This window comes from Podarcis filfolensis (assembly GCF_964270895.1).
Source record: "Podarcis filfolensis genome assembly, chromosome: 8".
Lineage (NCBI taxonomy): Eukaryota > Metazoa > Chordata > Lepidosauria > Squamata > Lacertidae > Podarcis > Podarcis filfolensis.
This window is the reverse complement of record NC_139611.1, coordinates 19,599,022-19,614,454: the sequence shown is the minus strand read 5'-3', so window position 1 is coordinate 19,614,454 and position 15,433 is coordinate 19,599,022. Positions and strand designations below refer to the sequence as shown.

The 15,433-nt window shown below is 45.3% G+C and overlaps 1 long non-coding RNA gene across 2 annotated transcripts; it reads left to right on the top strand.

Annotated features, from left to right (window-relative positions):
- Window positions 1–991: 991 nt before the first annotated feature.
- LOC310769279 lies at window positions 992–3,351 on the top strand. Of its 2 annotated transcripts, none has more exons than XR_014551599.1 (2): window positions 992–1,828; window positions 2,811–3,351. It is a non-coding gene; the product is annotated as an uncharacterized lncRNA (long non-coding RNA). The 2 variants fall into 2 exon arrangements; XR_014551600.1 differs by having other exon boundaries at window positions 1,769–1,831.
- The last annotated feature ends 12,082 nt before the right edge of the window (window positions 3,352–15,433 follow it).

The window sequence follows — 15,433 nt, the reverse complement described above, 5'->3', positions numbered from 1 at the left end:
CCCTCTGCAAGAAATAATAGCTGCTAGCAACTCTATAGACTCCACAGCTGATGGAGTGGTCCTGCTTCCCCTTTTTCTTTCTGCTGGAGCTTGGTAAAACTCTACATTTAACCCATTTGACTGTAGCATTGACACCGTTTTTGTTGTTTGGTGTGGTGGAGAACTGTCGTACCTCCAGATGTTGCTGAACTACAACTCCCATCCCATCCCAAGTTGCCCACGCTTGCCAGGGCTGATGGGAGTTGTAGTTCATGAACACTGGGAGGGCAAAAGGCTACCCGTGCCTGGAGTGAGAGGATAAAATGTTTGAAGTGAAGGCTAGAGAGTGACAGGAATGTATTCTGTGTGAGTTCTACTTGATGTAGTTCCTTCGATGTTAGTTTTGGAGACTTGCAGAAGTCAGTTGGTACTTCTTGTATTTTCCATTTTTGAAAAAATGAAAACTTGTGGTTCTGGGTCTTGATTCAGCAGAGCATATACTCTTCTCTCTACCTCCCCCCCAAAATCTGACCTGTGGTACTAATTCCATTGCAACAAATCTTTGTATAGAAGTGCTTCCACCATTTCCCTCTTTGTTATTCCTATATCTTTGAAGCAAGCACTGAAGAAGGAAAGCTGCCAAATAATATTGGGGTAAAATAAGAGATACTTGTGAGCAGATTAAAATTATACATTTGGGACAGTGTCTGCAGACTTCAGTGCAGAGGAAAGAAGCTTTCCTGCACACATACTCTCAAGAGTACCACTTCTCTGACATCCTAAAACATATTCTTAACATTTTATACACACTGTGGAGTCTTATCAGGCCATTGATCCAGAGTAGAATAACCTGCATTGCATGGGTACCCTCCTCTGTCTAGATGAAAACCTCTTTCCACCACTTGGATCACCTGTATAACTCAATCACCCGTATCTTCCAGAAAATCGTTATGTACCTTCAGGTATTAGAATGTGAACGTAACCAACACCTGGTCCAGACCTCATGGTAAGTTGATGTTTCTTGTTTTTATTGAGGCCAGCGGGGCAGTGGCAAAAATATGTCATGTGTGGGGTCAGTACTTTTCTCCTCCACTCATGTTCGTGGCATGAGTATGGTTCCAGTCTTAGCCTGGAATGCTGCTTCTATCACCCCAAGTTGACGGGCCTCTTTGTTAAAGATTCAGACACTGTCTTAAATGGTAAGAGAGCTTTACACCCTCACAAATGCACCCTTTGCTCTTTCTTCCTTTTACTCCTGCCCATTCAAGTTACTGCTCAGGAGCAGGGCGTGAAGGCACCCGCCCTCCCCTGTTTGCCCAACAGCATGTGTCATTCAGAAGTATGCTGCCTCTGAATAAGGTGTTAACCATAGATATACCCCCTTCATTCCTAGTGTGGGGAGGTGGTCACTTCTGCCATGAAAATTATTGTAAAAACAACCCTCCTCATACAGTTTTCAGCTTCTTGATATTGTTTATGCAATATATTGTGTCCATATGCAGTCTGTCTGCCGCTTTCTTGGTATGGGTTTATATTAAATATCTCCCCCCCCCCCCGCGCGCTCCCAAGAAAGCATACATTTACAAATGGTAACCTGTGAAAACTGACATGATGTAAAAATTGGCCTGAAAGCAAAGTTTGTGTTTCTACTAACTAAAATTGTCTGGCTGTTTTGAAAGAGAACCTCTTTTGACTCTTCTTTTCTGTACTCTTTTGATCAAAGGGTAGCCTCTGAGGGTAAGTGACTGAGACTTCTCCTCTGCTGCCCAAGCGCTATGGTGCAAGCACTAACTGCCGTCTTCAGTCAAACCCAAGCAGGCTCCACAGAGAGAAGGCTGGCTCTAGACAGGTGGTATGCGTACACAAGTCGAGTTAAAACTGGCCGACTGCTGCTTGTGATTCTTTTTTTTTTTTAACTTGTTAAATTTTATTTGTGCATTTTTCAGATAAGTCTGTGTTACTGTCAGGATGCTTTGTTCCCATTTTATGTCCTTTAAAAAAACCACAGACTTTTATAAAACTTGGGTTTAAAATCTTTGTGGGGTTGGGTTTTTAAAAACTTAATTCTTACTTGAAAGCATAAGCATTGCAATAAGAAGATATGTTACTTCATAGCACCTCAGATTTTTTTTGTTGTACTTTTTAAACTGTGTGTTTTGGGGTCCTGCACATATCTACTGATGTATATCCAGTAAAACTTCGGATGTATTTCTGCAGCGGGTTCCTTCCTCCATGCATCATAACAAATGCTTTTGGAACTTGGATTATATTGTGAGAAACTGCAGTTCAGCGTGGGGAAATATATACAGGACCACCCAGGCAGTCCCTTTGGTTGCACCTAAAATAGGACTTTCAAGGTCCCTGAAACACTTTTAAAGAATGATGTAAGCCTTTAAAGGGCTGGCCTACTCTTCAAAATCCCAGCTCATCTGGGTTAGTCTAAATGGCAATGGAAACATTTTGGATCCAGTTAACCATAGTATTTTTTCAAAACCTGCTAATTGAAGACTGAAAATCATTGCTACCCAAACCCAGAGTCCCCATATTCTTCAGCTGCTTTGGTTTTGAACAAATTGTGTAGGAATTATGTGCATAGCCTGATTTGGTATAGTGACATTGGTCACCTATTAATTTGCACCTTTTGACAGGCACAAACCATAGGCCCATTCCATTTTACAACTGTTTAAACTTTGTTCAGGGTTTTGTCCACTGTGCATTTTGGTGTGTTGTAAGGAATTATCCTTCAGATTTTCATTTTAAGGTCACAGAAATGCGTGAAATGTTCTGGCTGGGCTTTGTGCAATATTTTCACAGTGCAATATTTTTTACAGTTGCCTCATTCTGTGAACATTTGTGTTGAGAAACCTTGTTACAGTGGGGCAGTCTGGAAGCGGCCCAATGACAACCCATTGAAGAACATTGATCCTTCAGCAGTGACAATACCAGACACCTGGACTGAATATCTGTGGCGCTCTCTTGCTCTCTCTAAAAGCGATTTGTGTGTCAGATGCTTTCCTGAGTGGAGAATGGTCACTCCAAAAGAAGCTTGCAACAGAAGATTCTGAATGCTTGGGAAAAGCCCCGTTCCTTCAACAAAGAACTTCTAGCCGGACCTGTGACTTCAGACTGTCCGTTTTCAAGTTTGCATGTCGCTCTGCGTGACGGGATAAAATGTAGATTTTGACAGAATTCTTCAAATCATGCTTCAAAAGTTGTGCCTACCGTAAAATAAAATGAATTTTTGATGTTGTTTTGCATGAGAACAGGCCAGTAGCTCATAGCAGGGAGAAAAGTGAAGTTAAAATTGGTTCTCTTTCATAAAATGCCAACGTCCAGTTAATAAATACTTGGCAGTTGTCCTTCCCTGTCAAATCTGTGCACTCCAACTTCTTGTCAGGTTTCACAGGATTATCTAGGATTCAAACAGCTGTAGAATGCCCTAGACAGCTAGCTACAGTGTGCCTTAAAAACAGCATAGCCAAAGCAGGGGATTTCAGCAGACTTCTGCAACTTTCCCCCCTCCTTTTTGTCTTCTCAGGAACTACATGAATGACAGTCTGCGGACAGATGTCTTTGTAAGGTTCCACCCCGAGAGCATCGCTTGCGCCTGCATCTACCTTGCTGCTAGGACCCTGGAGGTTGGTGTTAACCTGACTCATGCTATATAAGATGCTCTTGTTTTCCTTGTGGAGTTTTTACTGCCGCAATGAGTGTGTTTAATGAACAAATCTAGAGGATTTAATAGTGGCTGCCTTTTTATTTTTGCTCTCATGTGCAGAAGGGAAATGGTGACTTACATAGACATTTCCCCCTTTCCCAAGTCAGTACCCTCCTACATACACAGAAGGAAAGTGGGAGCTCAGACCTAAGGAGAAAGGTATCCTTGATGTAAATCACACCACTTAACTCCTTCACAACCACCCATCTCCTTGGTTATAAACAGTAAAAGGCTAAGAGAGTGATTATTGTCTGAAAGGTGAAGTGATCCTTAGAGTGATTTTGAATGGGTTGGGGTTTTTTGGTGACTAATGGTGAACGGTGTCTTGCTCACAGATTCCGCTTCCAAACCGCCCTCACTGGTTCCTGCTGTTTGGAGCTACGGAAGAGGAAATCCAGGAGATATGCACGAAAATTTTGCAATTATACACACGTAAAAAGGTTGGTCCTGCTTATTCTTTTGAATTTTTCAAACAGGGTGGGAAAGCACACTGGCGTGTTTTTAAGACTTCAGGGCACATATTTTCAAAGTTCTGTTGATTAGAATCTAAATTTCTTTTTTTCATCTTGAGTACCTCGAGAATTTTGTTCCATCCTCCCTGCCACACAGATTTGGGATTTGTGTTGCAGCCCAAATTCTGCATATAATAGCAATATTGCTTAATAAAGAAGGTAACCTTGCTAGTAGCACGTCTCACAAAAGTGCCTGGTGTTTTGTTCCTTTGCCTTACCTCGCATTTTCCATTGTAAGCCTTTGGGGAAAAGCCTGTCTATGCAATGCTCTTATGTAAGTGCCAGATCAATATTTTGCTAAAGCACACACCCATTTCCACAGGTTGATCTAGCTATCCTGGAAAGCCGAGTAGAGAAGAAAAAGCTTGCCATTGAAGAGGCAAAAGCGCAAGCCAAAGGCCTCTTACCAGATGGAACACCCAATTTGGATACCGTGTCGGGATTTTCTCCTGCTCCCAAAACCGGTTGGTATCCCTGGTCCTGTATGTGTGGTTCCTCACATTATCTCAGGATAGCCAGGAATATGGGTGCAGTATCATTTTTGAATGCCCTCCCACCTTCAAAACAAAACTTCTTGCAAATGGAAAACTACCTTATCACTGGGAAAGTTCTAGTTCTTTATATGCAGTGCTGGTTTCTCCTTGCAAGGAGTTATTACGGTAGAGCATTAAGAAACAGACCCCCAAACTAAACCTGTGCGTGTCATTCATTGCACTGCCTACCTGCTCTGTGTTGGCCGGGCCTAATTTCTCTAGATATGGGACGAATCCTCCCATCCTTATTAAGGTTTAGGCCTTAATTGTACCAAATTAGATGTCTGCTCGCATGTGCTGTCTTTTATAGGAAGAGGATGACTTTAGGCCTCACTTCAGCACAGTGACCCAATTGAAATTGATGACTGGGCATGTAGGAAGCCGGTACAGCATTCCATCTGGTTGGTATCTCATTTAAATCTGGTTCTCTGCACATGCAAAGTGAAATGCCTTCCCAGGCCAGAGTAATGATAAACAAATGGGTGCTGGCAACCTAGTTTTAAAGGAGCTGTCAGCCACATGGAATGTCACACAGGTAAATTACACATGCAGGATCCCATTTGAAGTTGTATCCCATTTAGCATGTACGCTGCACCCTAACATGCTAAGTAAAGTAGGACCTGTTGTTGTCTTGATAGTAGTTGTCAGCCTTTCTGATCAAAGCTCTCATTATGGTGAACTTGCAGATTTGTGTCAGCACTCCTGACTTTAATTTTTCCAGGGTTTTTCTGGACTTAACCTGAAACTGTTCTTAACCTGAAGCACCACTTTAGCTAATGGGGCCTCTGGCTGCTGCTGTGCCGCCGGAGCACAATTTCTGTTCTCATCCTAAGGCAAAGTTCTTAACCTGAAGCACTATTTCTGGGTTAGCGGAGCCTGTAACCTGAAGTGTATGTAACCTGAAGTGTATATAACCTGAGGTACCACTGTATAGGTAAAAGACTAATTGGTCTGTAACTCGCCGGGTCCAGTGTGGGGCCCTTTTTATAAATTGGGATGATTATCGCCTCAGTCCACCCTTCGGGAAATAGCAGAAAGACCCAACTTGCTTTTGGCGTACCATATCTGGCCTACTGGACCAGGAGTGTAATGGACTCATTTGTACCACTGAACCCCAAGAGTGAGTCCGATACTTTCAATCATTGTTTTATGACAGAGGATGTGGAGACCCAGCAGAGTCTTCAGAGATCTCCTGCTCCCAGCAGAGCGACTTCTTCCAGAAAACTCTTCCGCACAGTTCAAAGCAGCAAAATGTTTATTGGTTCTAGACACAAGATGGAGCTAAACACTGCAATCTACTATAAACAGTTCTTCTGGTCTTTGAACTAAAGAGACATATGTATAGACAGATCCTCAAAAACTATCCCCATGCTAGCTAATGCTGCTATGTAAAACTTGCAGCCTCTTCCCCTGACTCTCACAGATTCAGAGTCAGACCCAGGGAGCAAATAGAACATGCCACAATTTTATCATATGTGGTTGTCTTGTAAAGCAATAAAGGCTTTCTGGGAAATAATATATAATGAATTTGGGGGGGGGGAAATGTTTAAAATAACTTTTGATTAAAAAAAAATCACACAGAAGCCTTTCTATTAGGAATTATAGGTACCGACATCCCAATGGAACAGAAATGTATGTGACAACAGCAGCATGGATGCTGCTAGCCCAGAGATGGAAAGAAGAAAGAGGAATGGCAAGCTAAGCTGTTAGACTATGCTGAAATGGCAAAACTGACCGGGAAACTCAGAGACCAAGAAGACAAGCAATTCAAGAAAGAATGGAGAAAGTTTATAATTTATTTAGGAGACCATGGTAAGAGACTATGAAATAATATGCAGTTGTGAATGTTGACAATAGGACCCATGGAGGGGATTCAGTCGCGAGATTCAGAGAAATCTCATCTTACGGATATGCACTTGGTATTGTAACTAATTTGCACTTGTAAAATCAAATAAAAATGATTTAAAAAAAAGACATGCCACAGGACATAATGAAAGCAATGCCCTAGAGACTATTATGCCCATATCTACATTCCTGAACCAATGGGAAGGTGAATGACTTGGCAAGTCATACACTCGACCTCGGCTCTGTTGCCGTGGTAACCCAGTGCACCTGACACCCTTATTTCAGAACATCCACCAAGAGTTTGCAGGCACGACTAACTTGGGTTTATTAATTTTGATGGAACTACTCTGAATTTGACTTAGCTGGATGCAACACCCAGATTCTAATCCCTACTCAGCCATAAAGTCTGTCATAGGGGTGGGAGAACTGCAGGCCTCAGGCCTGCATGCAGCCTAGCAGTCCTTGCTACCTGACCCTTGTTGGTCCTGTTTCAACCCCCCCCCAAAAAAAAGTGGTTTTTGCTTTGCTTGAACTCAGACCGTGCCTCTTGCTCGCTTGAATGTACAGGGGGAGATATGTGCAGAAACTAGCTTACTCTATAAAGGTAAAATTCATATCAGTTGCTCCACCCACTTTTGACTCTGACCCCGCCCACCACTGGCATGTGGCTCCCAAAAGCTTGCTCAGGGGGGTATATGGCCTCTGACTGGGAAAGGTCTGCCACCTCTGCTCTATGGGGTGATTTGAGGCTGGTCACTATTTCTCTTCCCGGCCTACTTCACAATGCTGTTGTGATGATAGAAGGGAGCTGTTGTGCGTGTTGCTTCTGCCACCACCAGGCCAAGGTAGACCTCTCTGTAGTGATGGTAGTCAGGGCTTGTTCTTGCTCTTTCTGTCTTCAGTGCTTAACAAAGGCACAGTTTATCCAGGAGATTACCCAGCTGTGACTCAGGGAAATCCAGCCTGTATTATTTGTCTTTGAACCGGAGGATTTGGGGTGCGTTATGTGAATGCTTTGATTTGAACCAGGCTGCTGGCATGCCAAATACCTGATTTTTTTTTTGCTTAATACCACTGCGTATTTGTTTTTTTAAGTCATGTTCAACGAAGATAAAACTCCTCTGCTGGTTTCGGTTTTGCTAAGAACAACTCAAAAGATGCTTCCTTGAAATGGGTTTTGTCATCTAGCAAACCCAGAGGGAAATTGAAGGCTAGGAGCTACTAGCCAGGGCAAACACCCGCCAGCCAGTTTGATGGCTAGGGCCAGTGATCCAGGAACATAAAGTAAAGGTAAAGGGACCCCTGACCATTAGGTCCAGTCGTGGCCAACTTTGGGGTTGCGGTGCTCATCTCACTTTATTGGCCGAGGGAGCCTGCGTACAGCTTCCAGGTCATGTGGCCAGCATGACTAAGCCGCTTCTGGAGAACCAGAGCAGCGCACGGAAACACCGTTTACCTTCCCACCGGAGTGGTACCTATTTATCTACTTGTACTTTGACTTGCTTTCGAACAGCTAGGTTGGCAGGAGCAGGGACCGAGCAACGGGAGATCACCCCGTCACGGGGATTCAAACCGCCGACCTTCTGATCAGCAAGTCCTAGGCTCTGTGGTTTAACCCACAGCATACTGAGATGCAATAAAACTGCTAGGATATTTGCAAAGCTATGCAAACCGGTGTGGTTTCAAATTGGATCCGTTATTGAATCCCGATTCTGTCTTCCACAGCACTGGACACCCCTCCCAGTTTTGTGTCATATGCAAAATGCATGAGCATCCTTTCAATTCCTTCATCTAAGTCATTGATAAATATGTTGAACAGCAACAGGCCCAGGACAGAACCCCACCAGACCCTCTGGACCACAAGACATTGCTGGGAGATAAACCTTTAGGTTGGAACAAAGATTGATGAGACCAGTCATCAACTCTTAGAGGAAGTCCTCATGGTCTAAGCCTGTGAGAGACAGGGACGGGTGAGGCTCCTCCTTCAGCTATGTGTGTTCATGGGCAGGGAAAGACAGGTTTAGGTTTTCAGATAGGATGATGTAGGCTGAAGGAAAATTGTAGCATTTTCCAGGTAACAAAGAGACAGCCAGAATGGCTGGCTCCTCTGTAGACCTATGCCTGCCTGCTCCTATGAGAGGAGCAAAGAACCATCTTGAGATGTGAATGCTGAGAGCCTTCTCTCCACTGTCGTCTTCTTCTTTGGTGATCACTCGTAACCGAGTAAGATTGTCTTCTGTTATGTACTGAACTCATGAACAATAGGATCCAGAATGCAGCAGTCTGATTGGTCCACAGGAGCCACCCAATCCAGCTCCATGTGGAAGTGAATCAGCAACCTGATTGGCCTGCAGGAGCAGCCCGGAATTAGCCAATCACGCGGGGCCCATTGTGTAAATAATGTATATATACCTAGATGTTTTGGGGATAGATTCATTCATTGCTGCTACGAGCTGAATAAAGAGCATGAAATTCACACTCGACTCCGAGTATATTTCATCTTCCATAAACACAATCTTAACAGTGAGTCCGTAAGTGACTGTGGAGGCCAATTCTGGATCCACACCTTTCCACAGTGGGGACAAAGGTTTCTGGGCGGGAGTTGATCATGGTGAGGGTTTGCCAAACGTGCCTTCCTCTTAGCACATTTTCCCCTTTCGTCCTGAGTTTGAGCGTCTTCAAAGCCCATGGCACCGTTGGTAAAGGCTGTTTTCCAATTGGAGCGCTCGCAGCCCACTGTTTTCCAGTTGCCAGTGTTCATATTACATTTTTTGTAGATTTGCCTTCCTTCCTGTTATCTATTTCGGCGCATGCAAAAGCCAGGGAAAGGGCTTTTGCAACAGAACTCAGTCAGGCGTCTTCACAAATCCTTCCTTATTCATGTGAAATTCCTCCCTGCTTCCCTTTCTACTCCCAACAGTCTCCGGTAGAGAATCGGTACCTGTCACAGATGGTACCTGCTAGTTCTCAGCGCATGTGTGTGCAACTATTTCAAGGCACACCAAGCACCATAACCATCAAGGGTAATATTTTGATGGCAAGCCACTGGAAGGCGTTTGGAGAGCAGAGATGTGTGTGAAATTGTCAAAGCATCTGGGCTGAGGAAGGATTGCAGAAGCTGCTGGCAGTTGTTTCAAGGATCAGTCAGGAGTCTTATAAAACAATAAACGTTATCTATACAAGCTTTCTTTAACTGCTAACTCTCACGAACCCTCCTGCTCTCTCCCTGTACTTTAAGTGCTAAATCGCCTTCCTGGCAGCTGTTCCCTTAACCTGTGCTCTCTCTCATTGGGACTAAGGGCTCACATGTCCTTGCCTTTGCTCTACATTTCTAGGAAGAGGTCTAGGATTTTCAGGTCTGTGTCCAAGCACTTATTCCCCACCCCCACCCCCTGCTGTTTCCCCTGCAAAAACCCACTCTTTAATGCTGGACCGGAACAAACAGCAGTCCGTGGAAAACCCACAATGCTGCTTGCTCTGATTCAGCGGTAGAGATTGGGTTTTACTGGGGAAAGTGGATGGTTGAAAGAAAAACACTCAGGCACAGACCAAGACAAAGCGCAGAGCAAAATGTAAGTGTGCAGAGCCCTGAGGTTCCTCAGGTTAAGGACTTAATTCGTTCCGGAGGTCCGTTCTTAACCTGAAACCGTTCTTAACCTGAGGTACCACTTTAGCTAATGGGGCCTCCCGCTGCCGCCACGACACTGCCGCACAATTTCTGTTCTCATCCTGAAGCAAAGTTATTTACCTGAGGTACTATTTCTGGGTTAGCGGAGTCTGTAATCTGAAGCATCTGTAACCTGAGGTACCACTGTACTACTGTCCTAACTCCTAGTCCTCTTACGTAGTTTTATATAACATGGACACACCTTTCCTTTATAACGTTAACAAAAGAAACCAAATATTATAGTTCTATATAACACGGACACACCTTTCCTTTATAACGTTAACAAAAGAAACCAAATATTACAGCTAACTATATAGTTTAAAAAGTCCATATACCCCCTTGGATGTAGACATCATCTTTTAAGTGATGGGCTTCCTGTACTAGCAACCTGCCCGGATCTTTATCAGTTTTGCCACGGGAGACGTAATTCTTTCCTGGTGGTGCTTGAAATCTGTGCTATCCAAAAAGGATGGAGATGAGTGTGAACGCTCATTCTACTTGTGCACGATAAGTCTCCAGGCTGCGGGCCAGCTGCTGTGGGCCAACTCTGCCCGCCAGGTGTCTGGTCAAAACTGATTTATTTTGGGAGGATTGAATTGCTTCTTGGGTATTTTATTCCGGCCACCTTTTTTCTTCTTTTCTTTTTTGAGATTTTAAATTTCAGGGGTTTATGCAGATGACACAACATTGATGGCAGAAAGTGAGGAGGAATAAAAGAAACTTTTAATGAGGGTGAAAGAGGAGAGCGCAAAGTATGGTTTGAAGCTCAACATCAAAAAAACGAAGATCATGGCCACTGGTCCCATCACCTCCTGGCAAATAGAAGGGGAAGAAATGGAGGCAGCGACAGGTTTTACTTTCTTGGGCTCCATGATCACTGCAGATGGTGACAGCAGTCACGAAATTAAAAGACGCCTGCTCCTTCGGAGAAAAGCAATGACAAACCTAGACAGCATCTTAAAAAGCAGAGACATCACCTTGCCAACAAAGGTCTGTATAGTTAAAGCTATGGTTTCCCCAGTAGTGATGTATGGAAGTGAGAGCTGGACCATCAAGAAGGCTGATCGCCAAAGAATTGATGCTTTTGAATTATGGTGCTGGAGAAGACTTGAGAGTCCCATGGACTGGAAGAAGATCAAACCGATCCATTCTGAAGGAAATCAGCCCTGAGTGCTCAGTGGAAGGACAGATCCTGAAGCTGAGGCTCCAATACTTTGGCCACCTCATGAGAAGAGAAGACTCCCTGGAAAAGACCCTGATGTTGGGAAAGATTGAGGGCACAAGGAGAAGGGGACGACAGAGGACGAGATGGTTGGATAGTGTTCTCGAAGCTAACAACATGAGTTTGACCAAACTGCGGGAGGCAGTGGAAGACAGGAGTGCCTGGCGTGCTCTGGTTCATGGGGTCACGAAGAGTCGGACACGACTAAACAACAACAAAATTGTGAAGGGTTGACTTGTTTTACATTTGGTATGTTGTGTCATTATAGGACTGAGGGTTGGTTGGATGATGCCTGTGGGTCCCAACCAAGCCAGTGATTTAGTATTTGGTTAGAGTGTAGTTTGTAGTAGGGGAAACTGCAGAACTGGCGGAACCAGTTTCTTTGCTAAGTTACTCCCCCCCCCCCCCCCGTGCTTTTCTATAAGCACCTTGCCCTTATAGCTGGGACACCTTCCTTTGTCTCCCTTTGTGCCTGCAAGGAGGTGACGCCATTTCCCTTGTTTTGTTTTTATAGAGCATGAAGTGAGAGAATGAGGGATTAAAAAGTACAAAACCAGTCCTGTAAAGTTGCCATCCTTTGGTGCTTACCGTATTTTTCGCTCTATAAGACGCACCAGACCACAAGACGCACCTAGTTTTTGGAGGAGGAAAACAAGAAAAAAAAAAATTCTGAATCTCAGAAGCCAGAACAGCAAGAGGGATCGCTGTGCAGTGAAAGCAGCAATCCCTCTTGCTGTTCTGGCTTCTGGGATAGCTGCGCAGCCTGCATTCGCTACATAAGACACACACACATTTCCCCTTACTTTTTAGGAGGGGAAAAGTGAGTCTTATAGAGCAAAAAATACGGTAATTTATTGTGGGTTCTTTAGGAGCACAGGCAGGGTTGTGATTGTGATTACTATTAAAACTGTGATTAACACAGTTTTAATAGTACAGAACAATCTCCTCCAAATGTCATAGAGGAGAGTCTAAAGTAAAGAAAAAAGGCAAGCCCGAAATATTAATCCGCCAGTGCGAGCCATCAGGAAGTATCAAAATTCAAGTCCACAATGTTCATAGCAGCCAGAAAGTTTTGTGTCACCTGGGAGATGGCTTTGTATTTCATCTTAGCTCATGTAAACAATAACACCAGGCTACAAAAGAATCTTTATACTGCATTCTTTTAGTCAGAGGTCGATTATTTGTGAATTTTTCCGACTTGCCAAGCCATCTTATACCAGTTAACAAACATGGCGCCCTTTAGGTCTTTTCAACATAAAGCAACTAGCCAGGCAGCTAGGAAAAGATAGCCAATTCGAGGTTTGAAATGACAACGGTAAGCCCAGTCATTGCTTCTCCATAAGGTAAAGGACCCATGGGTGGTTACGATAAGTCCAGTCAAAGGCAACTATGGGGTTGCAGCGCTCATCTCCCTTTCAGGCTGAGGGAGCCGGCGTTTGTCCACAGACAGCTTTCTGGATCATGTGGCTGGCATGACTGAACCATTTCTGGCACAATGGGAACACCATGACGGAAACAAGAGCACACGGAAACACCGCTTACCTTCCCGCCACAGCGGTACCTATTTATCTACTTGCACTGGCATACTTTTGAACTGCTAGGTTGGCAGGAGCTGGGACAGAGCAACGGGAGCTCACCCCATCGCGGGGATTCAAACCACCGACCTTCTGATCGGCAAGGCCAAGAGGCTCAGTGGTTTAGACCACAGCGCCACCCGCATACTGGGTTGTATCCAGTGCTGGTCTTCCTCAGAGGGGTCTCACTGGATACTCTATCCCTGCAGCGAGATGTCTAGAGCTTGCCCAAGTAGGAGAAATGCCCTCTGGGTACCCTTGTGGTTCTTGTTTCTTTGGGAGAAGATCCCTTGCGCGGGAAAGGCCTCTCCCTCAAATCACAGGTCCGCCGTGTTCCCTGTTACTGGTTTTGCTGTCCGGATTGACCTCAAGCACACACAACATGTGTGAGCACACAACACTCTCCAACAGCTGGCATCCCTGAACAGCTCCTGTTGTGTCAACAGACTTTTGAAGAACGCCAGAGCGTCTGGCACCAGAGAGCTTGACTGATGTGCTGACATCCAGGATTAAGCAAAGAGCAGATTCAAAGGCGTCTTAAGCCATTAATGAATGCTCCGATTGGCAAGGCGGCAAAAGCTGTCACCAAAACAGCCCGACGACGTGGGGAAGGCTGGGGTTTCCGTTGTTATGTAGGCTCTAGCTTTGGTGTGAGGAAATGGTGGACCTTCAGATGTGGCTGAACTACGACTCCCATCATCCCCGGCCATTGGGCCTGCTTGCAAGGGTTGATGGGAGTTGCACTTTAGCAACATCTGGAGGGTAAAGGTTCCCCCACCCTCAGCCTTGGCCAACCTGCTGCCCAACAGGTATTTTGGACTTCAGCTCCCCACAGTCCCAGCCACAGGACAGGGATAGCTTAACGACTGTTATCTTTGCTCTGGTAACCTCAAGCTTAGATTCCTGCAATGCGTTATACGTAGGGCTGCCTCGGAAGATGGTTCGAAAACTTCAGCTGGTACAGAATTCAGCAGCCAGGTTGCTCACGGGAGAAAACATTCCTCTTTAACCAGGCCTTTGGATGATTGACATCCAGTGCCCTTTTAAAATGTGTTTGGGGGGTGTTATTGGGTTGCTTTGTTTTTGTTTTGGTTATGTATTTTATATTTCTGTATTGTGGTTTTATGTTGCAACCACCCTGAGACCTGCGGGGGTCTACAAATTCAATAAATAACAAATAATAGGAACATAGGAAGCTGCCTTACGCTGAGTCAGAGTTAGCCCATCAAGCTCAGTAATGCCTACACTGACTGGCAGTGGCTCTCTGGGGTTTTAGTCGTCTCTTCCAGAGCCGGGTGGCAGGTGGCGCTGTGGCTGATGCAGGTGGCGTAGGGTTAAACCACAGAGCCTAGGACTTGCCAATCAGAAGGTAGGCAGTTCAAATCCCCGTGACGGGGTGAGCTCCCATTGCTCGGTCCCTGCTCCTGCCAAGCTAGCAGTTCGAAAGCACGTCAAAGTGCAAGTAGATAAATAGGTACCGCTCTGGCGGGAAGGTAAACGGCATTTCCGTGTGCTGCTCTGGTTCGCCAGAAGCGGCTTAGTCGTGCTGGCCACATGACCCGGAAGCTGTACATCGGCTCCCTCGGCCAATAAAGCGAGATGAGCGCCGCAACCCCAGAGTCGGTCACAACTGGACCTAATGGTCAGGGGTCCCTTTACCTTTACCCAGAGGATGCCAGGGATCGAACCTAGAACTTGCTGTATTCAAATCTGCCCCAGGCTGAGGCTGCTGAACTCTGGGGCTAGGGGAAATTCTGGGGATCTGCCACGGTTGCCAGGCCAAAAGGGACTATGCTCCAGCAGGTTCCGTTTCACTGACCCTGGGTTTGCTCTCGGGTGGATAAGCACAGATCTGCAGCCATAAAGAGCCATGGTGACTCCTGCCAAGTGTTGTCTTTATGGGCCGAGACCTTTTGGAGTTGGCAAGGTGTTTGGCATTGCATGCCAGACGCCCTTTCCCATGGGTGGGTCACTGTTTGTGAACCGTGCAGAGTGAGGACAATCATTTTTTTTTCGGCAATGCTGAGTTGCATTTTAACAAAAAGGGGGGGGGAGAGTATAAAGCAAAGTACAGTCATACCTCGGGTTACAGACACTTCAGGTTGCGTATTTTCAGATTGTGGACCGCCGAAACCCGGAAGTACCGGAACGGGTTACTTCCAGGTTTCGGCGGTCGTGCATGCGCAGAAACGACAAATCACAACCTATGCATGCGCAGACGTGGGTTGCGAACGCTGCGGGTTGCGTACGTGCATTCCGCACGGATCACGTTTGCAACGCGAGCGTCCACTGTACACAACTCAATATCAATTTTTAAAATATCTTTATATGTCTATACGCTTCAGGTCACATACACTTCAGGTTACAGACTCCACTAACCCAG